This window comes from Pteropus medius, unplaced genomic scaffold (genome assembly GCF_902729225.1).
Source record: "Pteropus medius unplaced genomic scaffold, Ma_sr-lr_union100, whole genome shotgun sequence".
NCBI classification, from domain to species: Eukaryota; Metazoa; Chordata; class Mammalia; order Chiroptera; family Pteropodidae; genus Pteropus; species Pteropus medius.
In genome coordinates, this window is record NW_024351543.1 from 9564972 (window position 1) to 9581138 (window position 16167).

At 31.7% G+C, this 16167-nt stretch overlaps 1 protein-coding gene and 1 pseudogene across 6 annotated transcripts in view; both read right to left on the bottom strand.

Annotated features, from left to right (window-relative positions):
* The window catches only part of ZNF148 (zinc finger protein 148), a 107992-nt gene that overhangs the window by 63882 nt on the left and 27943 nt on the right, over positions 1 to 16167 (bottom strand). For 5 of the 6 annotated variants that reach the window (XM_039843241.1, XM_039843246.1, XM_039843245.1 and 2 more), the window contains exons 2-3: positions 10976 to 11056; positions 3703 to 3838 (exon numbers count right to left, since the gene is read on the bottom strand). The gene's annotated coding sequence lies outside the window, so the exon portion shown is untranslated. The remainder of the gene's footprint in view (positions 1 to 3702; positions 3839 to 10975; positions 11057 to 16167) is intronic. The other variant, XM_039843244.1, reaches the window with a different exon arrangement.
* On the bottom strand, positions 9716 to 9834 carry LOC120586868 (uncharacterized; annotated as a pseudogene).

The following is a 16167-nucleotide window of genomic DNA, read 5'->3' on the forward strand; positions in this document are numbered from 1 at the left end:
CCTGTAACCACTGCTTGGCTTGGTAAAGCAATCCAACTCTCCTTAACTAGCTACTCCCATCTTACGGTTAACATGAGACAACTTTGTGACACAAAATCCCCTTTTCTCCTTCAGAAGGAATGGACACTCTCTCCATTGCCTATTTCCCCACTTCCATCTATTATACCTCAGTGAATTTCTCATTTTTTTCATGAGTTTACCTACACCCTCTTAATCTTTCCATTCTTTCTTCAGATCTTTACCAAGTTACTTCAGAATAATTTCTCTTTCTCTCTTTCCTTTATTTTGCCATTGTCACTTGAAAATTTTTAAAAAATCCTAAATCTGGCTGACCAATGTAGGAGCAGTGCTGAAGATACACCTGTACCAAAGAAAAGAGGGCTATAAGTTTCGAGGTGAAAGCAGATTTGAAGACTTGTGCCACAACTCTCTAAAATTCTTGAAAGCACCTAGTTCTCCCCTTCAGAATATACATGAATACTGATCTGCCAATTTATCACTTTTAATTAAATCTGTATTCTAGCATGAAAGAAATATTTCTCACTTAAAGATACTGCTTTTCTGTTTTATGTATTGAGTTTGGCTGAGTATCATCTTCCATCAACTTATAATGAACAATGTAGAATTTCAACTATACATTTTAAGTCAAAACAAATTATAGTGGGCAAGCTTAGGAATCTAAACATCACTCTTTTCTATAAAGAGTAATTTTCAATTCAAAAGATTCTCCTAATCAATAATACCCCACCTATACCAGGACCCATTCAACCTATTAGGAAATTTCACTTGTAGAAATTTCACTTTGTCTAAATGAAAAGCACTCAAAAGAACCTATTCTGAAACAGATAAGGCTAGATTTCACAAATTACTTCTGACCCAAAGCATTTTCAGCTAACTCTTTGCTGTCTGAAGGATGCCAGTTACATTAAATTGGATATTAACATTTCTAACCTATGTACGAGTCAGTGAAAAATTACAACTTTAACATTCTATCAGCATTAGAAATGCAAATATCAATCAACCTTAAGATCAACTGGTTAGACAAAGCAAGAGACAAAGAAACACATGATTAATACCGATTTAACAATTTGCAATTTGTAATTCATAAGCTTTCTATTCTCATCCTTCAAAAGCAGTTCGATCTAAGGAAAAACCATTTCATCTCTAAAAATAAAATCTACTTCTTGTTTAGGAACATTCTTTGTTAAGATATACTTCTGTATAACTACCATTTTGGACCTATAAAGCATATCTAATAACTATGCCCTTTGATGATTTCTAAATTGCTAATATTTTAAAACATTGTAATTAATAGGAGCATCACTTATAATAATAACAACTGGACAAAAAAGGTCCTTCTGGTTAGTGCTAGCAATAATAAAAGATGTTTAATAAGAGAATTTACAGACTAAGAGCAATCATTTATACAATATGACAACTAAAGAAAAACCTGTGGTCATTTTTTAACCATAGAAAAATAATTTATATGTATTTAAGCCAAAGTTAACAGACATTTCAATATGCCTGAAGCTTCCTCTCAAAAAAAGCAAAATCTAAGCATATTCTGCATTTCAAATATTCATCACCAAAGTCTTCTAAAACAATGTTAATAATAAGAAAACAGTGGTATTTAGAAATAGTAAAATATCAAATTTATGGCAACTCAAACTGTTCAAGAAACAGCTATAATTTATCTTAAAAAGGAGTGGGAGGTGGGGTGGATAAAAAAGATCCAAGCGAAACAGAAGCCTACATTCTGCTGGATCTAGTTGTTTCGTCCATCATATGTCAACGATTCAAACACTAATATTAAAAATACTTATTCTATTAGGAAACGACAAATTTTCTACAGTCTTATATAATAAAAGGAATATTAAAAATATTTCTTAAACTTCCCTGTATATTATGAACAAACATTAAACACCTAAATTATTTTTAATATGTACTATTATAGTAACCAAGACTCACTCCAGAACAGAAAAGCGTTAACTACTTAATCAACACCTTTTATTTTTTAAACATCAGAAAACAGCTATGTCTTATAACCATTTAGTAACAAACTTAAATCAATAGTCCTAATATAAATACTATATACAATAGTGTATACAAGTATACAAATTTATCAAAACTAATTATCTCAAGTCTCTCTTAAAAAGTACCAAAGTTAATATATGTTGACAATATATGGTAGAAAACTGACTAGTTACCAACCATTTAATAAATTCTGTAATAGAAATATATAATATTTGATTAGAACAGGACAAGAACCATAAGATGTAATGTGCAATAATTTTTTTTTTTTTTTGTCTAAAAAGAACTATTTAAACTATACGATGTCTTTGGGAATAAGTTGTTCTGATCATATCTAAATATTTAGAATTTTTAGAATTAGAAGGAACCAGTTACTGATCATTTAGATATATGTGTAGCTAAAAAAAATCCTCCCACCCAAGGCTCCACTCCTGCCTTGGAGTCTAAAATGTTAGACAAATCACTTCAACCTAATGGCAGTAAAACAAAATGAGGAATTCTGAAAACAATTTTAACTTTTAAAATCTTACTCCATCTTATGATATCAAGACTAGCAATGTTTAGTAGAGGCATGATGACTAGTCACGAAACTAGAATTGTCTCAGAACTTGAATAACCACAATTTTCAAAGTATTATTCCAAGCCAAGAGTTAATATATCTTGGACAATAAAAATTACATTTTAACATTAGTCCAAACTAGACAAATAGAAATCTGACACAAACCCTAATGTGACAGACAGCAAGTTCCCCATTTCCCCGAATCTCCTCCTTGCCCAATAATAAAATATTAAGCAAGATACATGGCTACCTAGGTAGGACTCATTTCCCAGCCTCCCTTGGAATATTAGTGGAAATTATGTATGCAAGTTCCCTTAGAGGAAAAGAAAATATTCTTCCCTTTTCCTTCTTCCTACTGGCAGACACGACAGTAACCATCTTCAACCACAAGACAGAAGCCACATAGTGAGAAGAGCAAAGCAAGACAAAGAAGCCTAGAGCCTCCATACAATCTCAAGACTGCTTACATAGACTTTTCAAATAAATATGTTCCTACCTTTCTAAGTCTGTCACAATAGCCGAGTCTATATTTTAACTAATATATCTAATATAAATGATTACTGAATTATCTACGTAACTGCTTTTTGTATTAGTATAGGCAAACATAACAATGAATAAATGTACAGTTACTAGTATGTTTTTTCATATTTTAAAAATTACATGCCAAACGCCATCACATTTTATTTCTAAGTCTAATTTTCCCATGTATGAAAATATAGTTTTCCTGGAAATCCTGGAGAATTTAATGTAAGTATATATATGTGTTCATGACAGGCAGGTGAAAAATATAATAACCTACAGAACAAAATGGTTAAAGAAGAAAACACCTTTCCACTTAAATTTCACTTAAAATTACATAGTAAGTTATACATATTTTTCTGTGCTGAACTAAACTTAAAATCTAAAAGAATATCATTATTCATTGATTTTCTCTTAAGACTGCTTTCTCAGGAAAAAGATTTAATCTCAAGTTTCTATCAGATAAAAATACCTAAACATAAAGAAATTAACATGTAATTCTATCATACAAAAAATGGTTTCACATTTTTACTTATTCATGATTATGAAATTTTTACTTATTCATGATTATGAAAAACAAGTACTGAAGTTACCTGAGACTAAGGTAAAAATGAAGACTTCAAGGAAGGAAATGCTGTAGAGTTGAAAAAGAAATCATGGTTGAATCTCTATCTTTCACAGGCTTCAGTGACCCTCAATACCACCTTAATCACTTATGCCATCCAATACCTACAAAAAGAAACAAAAACAAAAAAACACACAACAAAAGACATTACTTATGGAGGAAAAAAATACTGTTCAAATATAATATGGAGAAACCGGTATAAATAATAAAGTGATCACCCTTTGTGAACAGTAAACTATTCCTGAATGACCACTGCAATGACTTGCTTTTAAGTATGAAATTGGAAAAACATAATAGGTAAGTAGTAACTGTGATATAACCCCGGCCCGATAAAGACTAATTCGCCTAAATCTGGAATCTACAGTTTCAGAGATATGGGATGGTGAAGGAAATTCAGAGGATGACAGACCTAAAAGGTTAGAAAAGAGAAAGCAAAGATTAAGAAATCACTTAATAACACTATTCATATCTATACTATAAAGTTTATGAAGAAAGAAGCAAACAATACCAGACCTTACAAATAACACAGAACTAGTCATATATAGAATGTACGTGTAACCAAAATAGAAAAGGATTACGGTAAAATCATATTAAATACCTAGTTACAGAAACATAATCAGCAAGGTAATCTTTGAAAGGAAAAGCTGACAGAAAGATGGAACTAATCACAGGAAGACTATGTACCATATCCAAAAGAAATACAAAGGAAGAACATCAGCTATATACACAAGAAGAAAACTTTGACAGTGAGTATATTGGAGCACAGAAACAGACTAAAGAGTTTATGGAATTTCCTACCATAGAGGTCTTTAAAAATATTAGATTCCTATCTATCAAGTATAGTTTATACGCATTCCTTCACAGGAAGCTTGGAGACCAGATAATATATGCAACATCCTATGATTTTATATCAATTTTTCAATGGTGCAAAGTCTTTCTTACCTAAAACAAACCAGTAATAATTCCATCTTTGAACTTCAGAACGTAGAATACTAATTCATTGTTTAAAAACATTTCAACATTGTATCTTATTTTAAAACTTTAAATTGTGATGGTGTTATTCACCCCTCAGTATACTTCCATTTCAGAATTTCACTAGCTATTCATGCATGTCTATTTTTCCAGATCAACTTTGGTCCAAAATAAAATTTCTTTTCTTTCAATAGTATCGTATCATATATAAAGGATAGTAAAATGACAACAATAAAGATAACCTGGGCAGAGGAAGGGGGGAAGTCATAATACAGAACTGCTTCAATATATCCTCTAAAATACCCAGTTTTCAACAGTATGTTTATTTCTTAAAAAAGGAAAAATGTGACCCATATTAATAAAATAGCAGTTACTACAAACTGTTTCTGAGTATCCCCAGATGTTGGTTTAAGCAAACAGACTTCAAAACATCTATTATAGGTATGTTAAAAGTACAAGAACCCACGTTTTAAATTTTTTAAATTATGAAAACAATAAATCAACAAATAAATACATTTTCAATAAAAGTAACGGAATTATGTAAAATAACACCATGGAAATTCTGAAGTTAAAGAGTACTGTAACAAAAACAAAAAATTTACTAGAAGAGGTCAGAAGCCGATTCAAGATGGCAGAAGAAAATCAATAACCTTGAAGACACATCAGTAGAAATTATCCAGAGAGAAAAAGGTTGAAGAAAATTGAACTGAGCCTCAGAGACCAACTTACCAAAATTTCTGGAGTCCCAGAAGGACAGAAGAGAAAGGACAGGAGAAAAAAATGTTTTTAAAATAAACTACTAGCAAAAACACCCCAATTTTTTTTTTTTTTAAGAAATAAATTACAGGTCTTAGAAGTTCAATGAATTTAAAGTAGGATAAATACAAAAAGACCCATACATAGACATATCATAGTCAAACTGTTGAAAGCAAACTCAGAGAAAAATCTTGTAAGCATAAGGAGAAAAATGACTTAGCATGTTCAGGGACCATCAACAAGATTAAGAGATGACTTTCAATCAGAAGTAACAGAGGCCAGAAGACAGTGGAATCACAGAAGACAGCTGGAGGAAAAAAGCTGTGAACCAAGAAGGCAGCAAAATTATTCTAAATGAAGTCTTTATAAGGTCTCATTTAGAATAATTATTCTAATTATTCAAAATGAAGGCATTATAAGGTCTCAGATAAATTAAAGCTGAGAGAATATTTTGGTAGCCAACCAGACTAACAAGAAATAAGGAAGTCCATAAGCTGAAAGGAAAAGACACCAGTCTCAAATACATAAGAAGAAAACAAAAACATAAATGGTAAAAATGTAGATTAAAAGGCTATACAGTCATGCACCACATACAACATTTTGTTCAATGATGAACCACATATATGACAGTGGTCCCATAAGGTTATCATCAAGCTGAAAAATTACATAGTGAGGTCATAGCCGTCAAAATGTAACAATGCATTACAACTGCCTCCTATACTCAGTAGTACAGTAGCATGCTGTACAGGTCTGTAGCCTAGGAGCGATAGGCTGTACCATACAGCTTACGTGTGCAGTAGGCTATACCATCTAGGTTTGTGTAAGTACACTCTTTGATGTTAGCACGACGACGAAATCATGTAATGGCACATTTCTGTGAATGGATCCCCATCATTAAGTGACATGTGACTATATTTTTCTTAACACCTTTAAAAGACATAAGAATGTATAAAGCAACAATTTTAACATTTTATTCTTGGGTTTATAGTATATATAAATGCAACATATGTAAATATATATAAAATACAAGGAGGAGAAAATATTTTACTGATAATGAATTAGTATTAACATTAAGCAAACTGACAAAATACATATTATAAATCCTACAGCAACCACAAAAAAAATCTTCAATTACATTTAGTAAAAAGAAAAAAAATCAATGGAGTAATTAATACAGAACACTAATAAATATTTAACACAAAAGGAAGCAGTAAAGAAGACACAGAGGAATAAAATCCATAAAAGATATATAAACAAATGGCAAAATGGCAAATGTAAATCCAACATGTTTGTAATTAAATGTGAATGGTCTAAACAGCCCAATGGAAAGGCAGAGTCTGTCAGACTGTACAATAAAACAAGATTCGACTATATGCTGTTGACAAGAGACACAACTTTACATCCAAGAATTAAAGTAAAATGATGGGGAAAAAAGGATATACCATGAAAATAGTAACCTTAAGAGAGCTGGAATACTTATATTAATTAGACAAAATAGACTTTAAGACAAATCCTACTAAAGACAAAGAATGATATTTCATAATGGTAAAGAGTCAATAAATCAGAAAGACATTATAACGATTATAAATGTATATGTAGCTAAAAACAGTGTCCCAAAATAATGAAGCAATAACTAAGATTATTAAAAAGTAAAATGAAAATTAAACAATTATAGTGGAAGACTTCAATATTCCACTCTAAATAACTGATAGAGTAATTAGACAAAAAATCAGCAAAGATACAGAAAAGTTGAACCATACTATCAACCACCTAGACTTAACTGGCATATATAGAAAACTCCAGCAAACAGAATATATATTATTTTCAGGCACACATGGAACATTCTACAAGACACACCAAATGCTAGGCCATAAAACAAGTCTCATAAATTTAAAAGAAATGAAGTCATACAAAGTATGTTCTCTAACTATGAAAGAATTAAATTAGATATAAATTAAATTAGGAACTGAAAAATCCTCAAGTATCTGGAAATTAAACTTCACAAACTTCTAAATAATATAGGAGTCAAAAATTAAGAAAGAAATCAGAGAATATTTTTAACTGAATGAAAACAAAACAAACACCAAAATTTGTTAGGAATGAAAGATAAGACATTACTATTTAGCTCCCCAAATTAAAGTATTCTAAGAACCTGAAACTAATGTAATTTATATGTCAATTATACCTCAAAAAATTATTTTCGAGATTTATAAGGGAAGGAATATTATAAACAAATTTATGCCAACAAATTAAACAACTTTTACGAAAGACAAATTCCTAAAAAGTCATAAAGAGGAAATAGAAAAATCTGAATATGACAAATAAACTAACTGAATTAGTATTTAAAAATATTCCCACAAAAAACAAAGACCAAGCCCAATGGATTCACTGATAAATTCCAGCAAACATTTAAGGAAGAAATACCAAACCTTTATAGACTCCCTCACAAAACAGAGGAAGAGGGTACATTCTGCAACTTGATCTATGAAAACAGAGCTACTCTGATACCAAAGTCAGGCAAAACCATTACATGAAAACTACACACCAATGTCTCAAACAAAAACACAAAAATGATTACCAAATATCAGCAAACTAAATCCAGCAACATATAAGAAGGCCTACACATGATGACCAAGTAGGATTTATCGCATGAATACAAAGTTGGTTTAACAACTGAAAATCAATTTAATGTAATGTACCATATTAAGAGAATAAAGGACAAAAACTACATGACTCTCTCAATACACACAGAAAAAAAGATTTGACAAAACTCATTACCCATTCATGACAAAAACTTACTAAACTAAGGCTAGAAGATAACTTCAACTTAATAAAAAGCATCTACAAAATACCCACAACATCATACTTAACGGTTAAACGCTAAATGTTTTTCTCCTAAAAGTCAGGATGTCTATTCAACACTGAAGGTTCCAGCTAGTAAAATGAAGCAGGCAAAAATAAATAAAAGCAACTAAAGGGATCCAGATTAGAATGGAAGAAATGAAACCGTCTTTATTGTCTAGTGATTCTGTATGTAGAAATTTTCCAATGAAAGTACAAATGAACTACAAAAACTAATGAGTTCAGTGTGGTCTTAAAAAACAAGTTCAGCAAGGTCACAAGATATTAGATCAATAAATGGAAATCTATTATATTTCCATAGTGATATGACAGCTTTATATCGTATCTTCCTATCAAAAATTTGAAGTAATTCAAATTTTCTTTATCCTTCAGTAGAGCTTCAAAATTTTCTTCAAGGAAATTGAGCCCAAGCATTTTATCCTTTTAGTTCTTTTTGTAAATGTATACCTTTTCTTCTACTATTAGTCTTGATGTCTACTGTATAAAAATTAATTAGGTATATTAATTTTATAAGCAGTCCTTTTACTGAATTCTCTTAATGCTATCAGCACAAAAACAGGCAGGCAAGTGAATTGAATGAAACTGATTTCAGAAACGGCTACCCCTGCCCCCACTGACAACATGAAAATTTAGTATATGATAAATGTGGCATTTCAATTATGTAAAAAATATACATCATTCAATAACTGAAATGGGGACAACTGGTTAGCCATCTGGAAAAAAGTAAAACTGAATCTGTATATCCATTGCTTATAGCAAATATATTCTACATTAATCAAGATTTTAAACAATTTAAACCATAAAAAGTAATTTAAAAAGCCTGTATAACTTTTATTCAGGTACCATAGTTCACTGAATTGAAAACTACCAACCTTAAAACACGTAACTATTTTATGTGTCACTTAGAAAGAAAATAACAATGTCAAAGCATCAGGAATCAGTGATTCATGTCATCCAAAGATGTTAAAATATGGAGTGAACTGTGAGTCCTACAATCAAAGGTGAGGACTTTCTAAACCTTACACAGAAACCTTCCAAGTCCCAGCCATGAAGTAAAAGATCACTAAATTCAAGCATAAAAAATTAAAAATTCTATAAGGCAAAAACAATCAAAAGGTAAGCAAAAATTCACTGAAAATAATCCACCTAACAAATGACAAGGGGCTCAACATATGACTAAATGGATCACTAAAGATACATATACCCAATAATAATGGAAAAAATGCTCAAACTCACTCATAATGAAATTTTGAAACTACTAGGCAACAAAAAACTGACAAATACTAAAAAGTTTGACACTAGCTAGGAATGAAGAGATTCCCATGTTCCTAGACTACTGATATTGGGGCAATCTTTTTGGGTTTTTTTGGTTTTTATTTTTTATTTTTTAAAGCCTATAGCACCTGGTATTTCTAGGTGGTCTCCTATCCAAGTACTAACCAGGCCCGACTCTGCTTAGCTTCTGAGATCAGACGAGATTGGGCTTGTTCAGGGTGGCATGGCCATAGTGGGGGAATCTTTTTAGTTAGGCAATTCATCTGCCAAATTATTATTAAACACACACACTCTTTCACCCAATAATTTTTCTGTTAGGAATTTCTACTGTAAATATATTTAAAAATATGTACAAAGACACACCCAAGAATATTCACCATATTACCATTTGTTACAGCAAAAAAATTAAAAAGCTAAATAGCCGTAAAAGGGTAACTAGTTAAAATAATTATGGTACATCTAAATATTGGAATACTACAGAATACAGAATAAGAAGGAATGCTATGCAAAGATATATTAGTTAACAACAACAAAAAAGATATGTTACTAAACAACATGTATGGTATGATCTCATTTGTATGATGAATATGTAAATACAAGTATAGATGTAAATGCTTGCATATGTAGAAAATGTCTGGAAGGATACACACACACACAAACGCACACGTTAATAGTGAATGGGATTGGGGAAAGCCACTTTTTTTTTAACCTTAGAACATTCTCTTCTGCTTATATGTGTACTCTTCTTATAACAAGCGTCGGTAAGGAGTGAAATGTTGAACGTGACAATTACCAGAAAATGCAAAAAAGGAGAAAATCTGAAAACATGGCCACTAAAACTGCTAATATTTTCAAATACTTGTTTTAAAAGAATTCTCAAATAAAATTTATGAGAAACTTTAGAATTTTTATGACCATTAATAATTGACATGAAAATGTGTGCCACTAAGCAATATGTAAATACCGTGAAAATTGTTAAATATTTAATTTTCTTTCACTCTGAAAGATAAAAGCACAGGTCCAATGTATGCACCAACATAGGCCAACAAGAAAGGAGAGGATCGTCTCCTTTTTTCTAAAATAAGGGAACTGGGGCCTAAAAAAGAGACATGAAAGTAATCTAGTTAAGTGAGAGAAGATAATGGTCTTCATCCTATAAAACTAATAATGTTAATTCACTTCAATATACAGATGTTTACATTTATATATAGTGGTATCATGCTATGTATAAATAATATTCATGCTACATATAAAGAATAAAAAAAGAAAAGAGATTGTCTAGTAAATGCAGTTGTTAAAGGTGTGTTCACGTACAAGCATATGGGCATCTAACACAGGTAAAAAAATAAAGACTGAAGAAAACAGTGTTGGATTACCTCTATAAAACATGTCAGGCAAATGCCCATCCTGCCAGATCACTTGGCTGAATTTCCAAGCTGTTGTTTCCTCCCTCTATCCTATAAAAGTACGAAAATACAGGTTATCCTACAAAAGAATCAGGATTAGACAGTCTTAAAGTCAGGTAAAATAGTTGTATCTAAATGTGTTATGTCTAACAAAATTCTTTCCATGGTAAATACTTTTGGATTAAATCAAATTAGTAGCAACTAACACTTAATGACCTATCAGTGCTAAATGATATCATAAATATAAAAAATGACCCAGGCACTAACTGGACTTTTTCAAATTTAACTTCTAGTTGAGGATAAAGATTTCTTTAAAATCAGGGCAATAACCTAGAATTATCTTAAACAACTTAAAATAGGAAACAGCACAAAATATGTTTCATTAAAATTTTATGTGATATCCTCCATTACTTAAATAGTATTATTTCTTGATGAAATCCCACAGTAACATTCCCCTCAGCTCAAGAGTCTAAACATAAAAATATAGTTTCTGAAAATACAAAATTAAGTATTTAACATTTTCAAGGCAAAGGTATTTAATTATGCTATAACTGATCTTTTAGCCAAGGCTAATGCAGAAAATTAACACCTTATGTTAATATTGCATTGATATCGGACACATAATTTTCTTTGTGTAACTATTTTTTCCTGGCATTTGAAAAGGAGATAATGAAGATTAAAAGCTGAAATTTTATTAGAAACAACAGGGCAAATATAATTGTTTACTTGAAAATAATGAAGTATTTTATATAACAGTCCTAACACATCTTAGGGCTCAATAAATACCTTGCAAATCAATAAAAGCTACAGAAAAGCAGAAAAAATTAAGAAAACTTTTAAATCTGTAGAAAATAACCAAGTTTATTAATTCGAAGTTGTGTTTCTATAATTTTATCAAGGGATTACAAACACTACTACAGCCTTCGGACAATTCAGCATTTTCTAGTCCTAAGCCAGTCAGCTTTGTTACAAACAAAATAAATCTATCTTAAAAAAATGTATTTCTATTAAGTTCTAATTGGCTGCCTCAAAGTTTTGCTCCCAGACATTCAAGAGTATATATGCCATTCTTCTCAATTATGTATAACTATTTTTAAATGTTATTTCTATAGTTATTATCAAAAAGATAATAAAAGCCACAAAACACACTAAAGTCATATGCCACTTAACAACAGGGATATGTTCTGAGCAATGGGTCATTAGGTGATTTCATCACTGTGCAAACATCACAGAGAGCACTTATACAAACCTAGACGGTATGACCCACTACACACCTATTACTCTGTAGGAAAAGAAAAATAATTTCCCCTCTACCTTTCTGGGTTCTTGGCTGAGACATCCTGTAATAAGAGACAGATAAACAGGAAAAAATAAAAGTTTAATAACATGTATACATGGGAGAGACCCAGGAAAACTGGGTAACTCACCAAAAATGGCTGAAGCCACCACCTTAAAGATCATTTCACTAAAGACAAAAAAAAATATGGCTGGGGGGAGTCAGTTATGGGAGGTTACCAGTAAAAGCACAGTAAACAGGGTAAGGTGGTTAAGCAGATGTAAGTCTTCAGAACTGATGAGAGTTTCTAGAGATAAGATCACCACCCCCAACAAGAGAGACACCCTTACTAATGGAGATTTCCCTTACAAATGTATTTTACAAATTGTACCTTCTACTTGGTTTTCAGAGTTTCTCCCAAGTCTGCAATTTCTTAAAATTAACCAGCCTAAAATAATACTTACGCCAAACAGACATAGTTTGGAGGGCTAGGCCATCACTAGGCCATAGGAATTTTTCAGCTCCATCGTAATCTCACGGAGGACTAAGGTTGTAAATGCAGTCCCCATCACTGCAGGATATGTCCTCATGCAACACATGACTATGTTGTGGTAGACATTATTAAAAACAGGTAAAGTAAAGCAAAATTATCTGCCCTACACTGCTATTCAGTATTCCGTGTTCTTTAGTGTAATCAACTTTTAGAATTTCTAACATAGCTACAGAAATAAAGTTGAACAGAAAAAGGATGACAAAGTCTACATGCAGGAAATAAAAACATCTGAAATTATACATTTTATTATTTTACATTATGAGCCTTTTAAAAAATTGACTGGATGTATCTAGTCCACAATGAAGACATTACATATGCCGTCACATAATACTGTAGCATCTACATACTGGACAAATGTTTTTGAAATGTTAACGCTCTATTTAAAACATTTTCACAAAAAGCCTACCCACCTTGCGTCGCTTTTTATTGAAAGGCCTAAATTAAGGCTATTATATATTTAAAAAACATAACTAGAGATTTAAAAGAGAAAGAAACAAAAAGTAAAATAGTGAAACAAGAAAAATAAACGTGATTCTCTCAAACATACATACACTCTCCCACACACAAAATAATACAACCCCGAAGTCTAAATCTATAAACAAATTTTGGAATATTTTTCCCATCACCACCTTTCCTCCACCATGGAAACACATAATTTTCCCTAACTCACCTGCCACAAGGTCTCTGTCTCTGGAACCCTAATTCATTTAGCATTATCTATCAATTTCATTTCTCCTTTCAAGTTTCTATCCCTTATGATGGTCTACAAGGCCCTTCACAATCCACTGTGCTATCTGCTCCTCCCCACTACTCCCACCACTCCCATGTCATCTTTCAGATCTCATCTTCTATACTCTTCCCCTTGCTCACTCCACTCATGCCTCACTGAACTGACCTTTTTATCTTTCTAGATCTTCCAGTATGCTGCCACAATAGGGCCTACAGCACTGGCAGTTCCCAGGCCTGGAACAATCTTCCCCAGAGGTACTCCGAACTAAAAGTCCCCTACCTACTTCAAGCCTTTGCTCAATCATCATGTTAATGAGGCTTTTTCCTGCCATAACATTTAAAATTGTAACCTGCCCCCACATACACTTGCCCAAATCCCCTTGTATCCATTATACACGCTGCATCGTATTTACCACCTTTTAACATATTATATAACCTACTTATTTATGATATTTACAGTTTTACTGCCCCCAACTATAATATAAGCTCCACGAGGGCAGGAATTTTTGTTTTATTCACTGATATATTTCAAGTAACTAAAACAGTGCCTCACAACACTATCTCTCAATTATGGAATCGCAGATAATGACAGTAAGGCATCAAGAGAAGCCACATTAAACTAATGAAACAGCAGAACCTGGTTCTCAAAACCAGCCTGGTAAGGTTCTGGCAATATTATCCTCCAGCTGGGAAACTTCCCTAAAACGCCAGAAGGTCTTAACGATAAAGAGATTGAACCTACTAAGGAGTCTACTGTAAACTTTATGAAACAGTTATCAAACAGAAACAGTAATTCTTAGCAACGTAAAGCATGATTTTCAGAAGTACTGGTAGAAAGCTACAAAAATTGCATATATTTTACAATAAGTAGAAAGAGTTTCTTTAGCTTTTCAAATATCTCACATGCTTCATGTTTTAGTTCTAGGACAACTTCTACCTCATAGAATATTTTTAAAGTATACCTTTGTATTGTTTGCAGGGTGTTATTTTCAGTCTACCAAATTATGTTTCGACTGTCATCTTTGCCTAGAAAAGTAAGACTGCAAAAGATGAGGTTTTATGAATTAATGTATCAAAATTCAGATAAAAAATGTGTTAGTAAAAGAAACCCCCACAAAAACTGTCAAGAATATGAATTTCTAAGGCAATAAATAAAATTTAATGTAAAAAAAAGAATCTAATCAAAACTTAAACGTTTTATAATCACTTCATTATACTACAAACCTCAACATCACTTACAAATGACCATTCTAGAAAAGCCATTCACTGATAAGCAACAGTTCTTTGGTTAAGATTGTCTTTTTTAAAACCTCATTTTTAAAGTTTTATTGAAATGGGTATGCTTACAAATTTTTAACCTTTTATGCTCTCACAAGCACTGCCAAATAAAAAGGCTACTTCTACTCTGTAATCAAGAAAAAACCCAAAGTAATGAAAGAATAGATAATGGCACACGTGGCATAAGAATCTGAAACAAAATATGCTTTAGCATCTTTTAAAAGTCCTCTAGCATCCTTTAACTAGAAAATGATTTTAACATAATTAGTAGAGTTCTACTTTTATATTAGTTCTTTTGCGATTTAATGATGCTTTCTGAATGAAGTTTTTTTTTTAATAAAGAAAAGAGTGTATTCTATGAATATGGTTAGAATTTCTAAATAGCAACAAAGCACGGATATAAGTGTTCTTTTAAGAACTCTATATGAATGATGGTCTAACGGTATATTTTTTATGACCCAGATCTAGATCTATCCATCCCAAGGAGGAATAACAGTCCAACAAATTCAAACCAACCACCTTAGAGATTACTCTACCCCGGTCTTTCTAGAACCATTTTCCATTTCTACTCTCACCAAAAATCAAGCCAAAATCTCATAAAACTTTTCAATTAATGCAATTAATCTACTTAGTTGAAAAAGAAACTCCTACAGCCACCAACTGGAAATTTTCATCTGCCCTTGACCTTTTCAAATCACCTAACCAGTAAACACACATAACATTTCATTTGACCCTTACAACTACGTGGATAGGCATTATTATTTGTCTCTGTTCCATAGATGTTGAAACTGGGGTTCAATGGGTTAAGTACACAAGGGTCACAACACCTAAGTGTCAAGTCAAAGACTTCAACCAGATCCTGTGCCTCCTAACAAATGTCTCTTCTGACACAGCACCACAGGAAAAGTCATTCCCAAGTTAAAATATATTTAATGTTACTCTTAGATATGGTCTGGGAGTCAAATAATATAATAAACACCTTTGAAGTCTAACATCAATGAACACAAAATTTGAAATTAAAATGCTACCTATAATAATAGTTACCATGTGATCAGAGAAAATTTAATTCATCTAATTTTTATGACACAAAAATTATTCCACTGTAGTAAGGGAATCCTACAAAAGATTATAGGAATAACTATTTTCAAGTGCATGTCAACATATTATTAAAAGTCAAAGGTAAGAGGAAACTTAAATTATTACTTCTAATATGAAATACAATTACTCTCATGTAAAAACCTGCATATAGTTCATAAAAGACCAGCTCATCTTTTGACAATTTTCACCTTATCCAATACCAAAGTCAATCATTCTTATCTCCTCTTT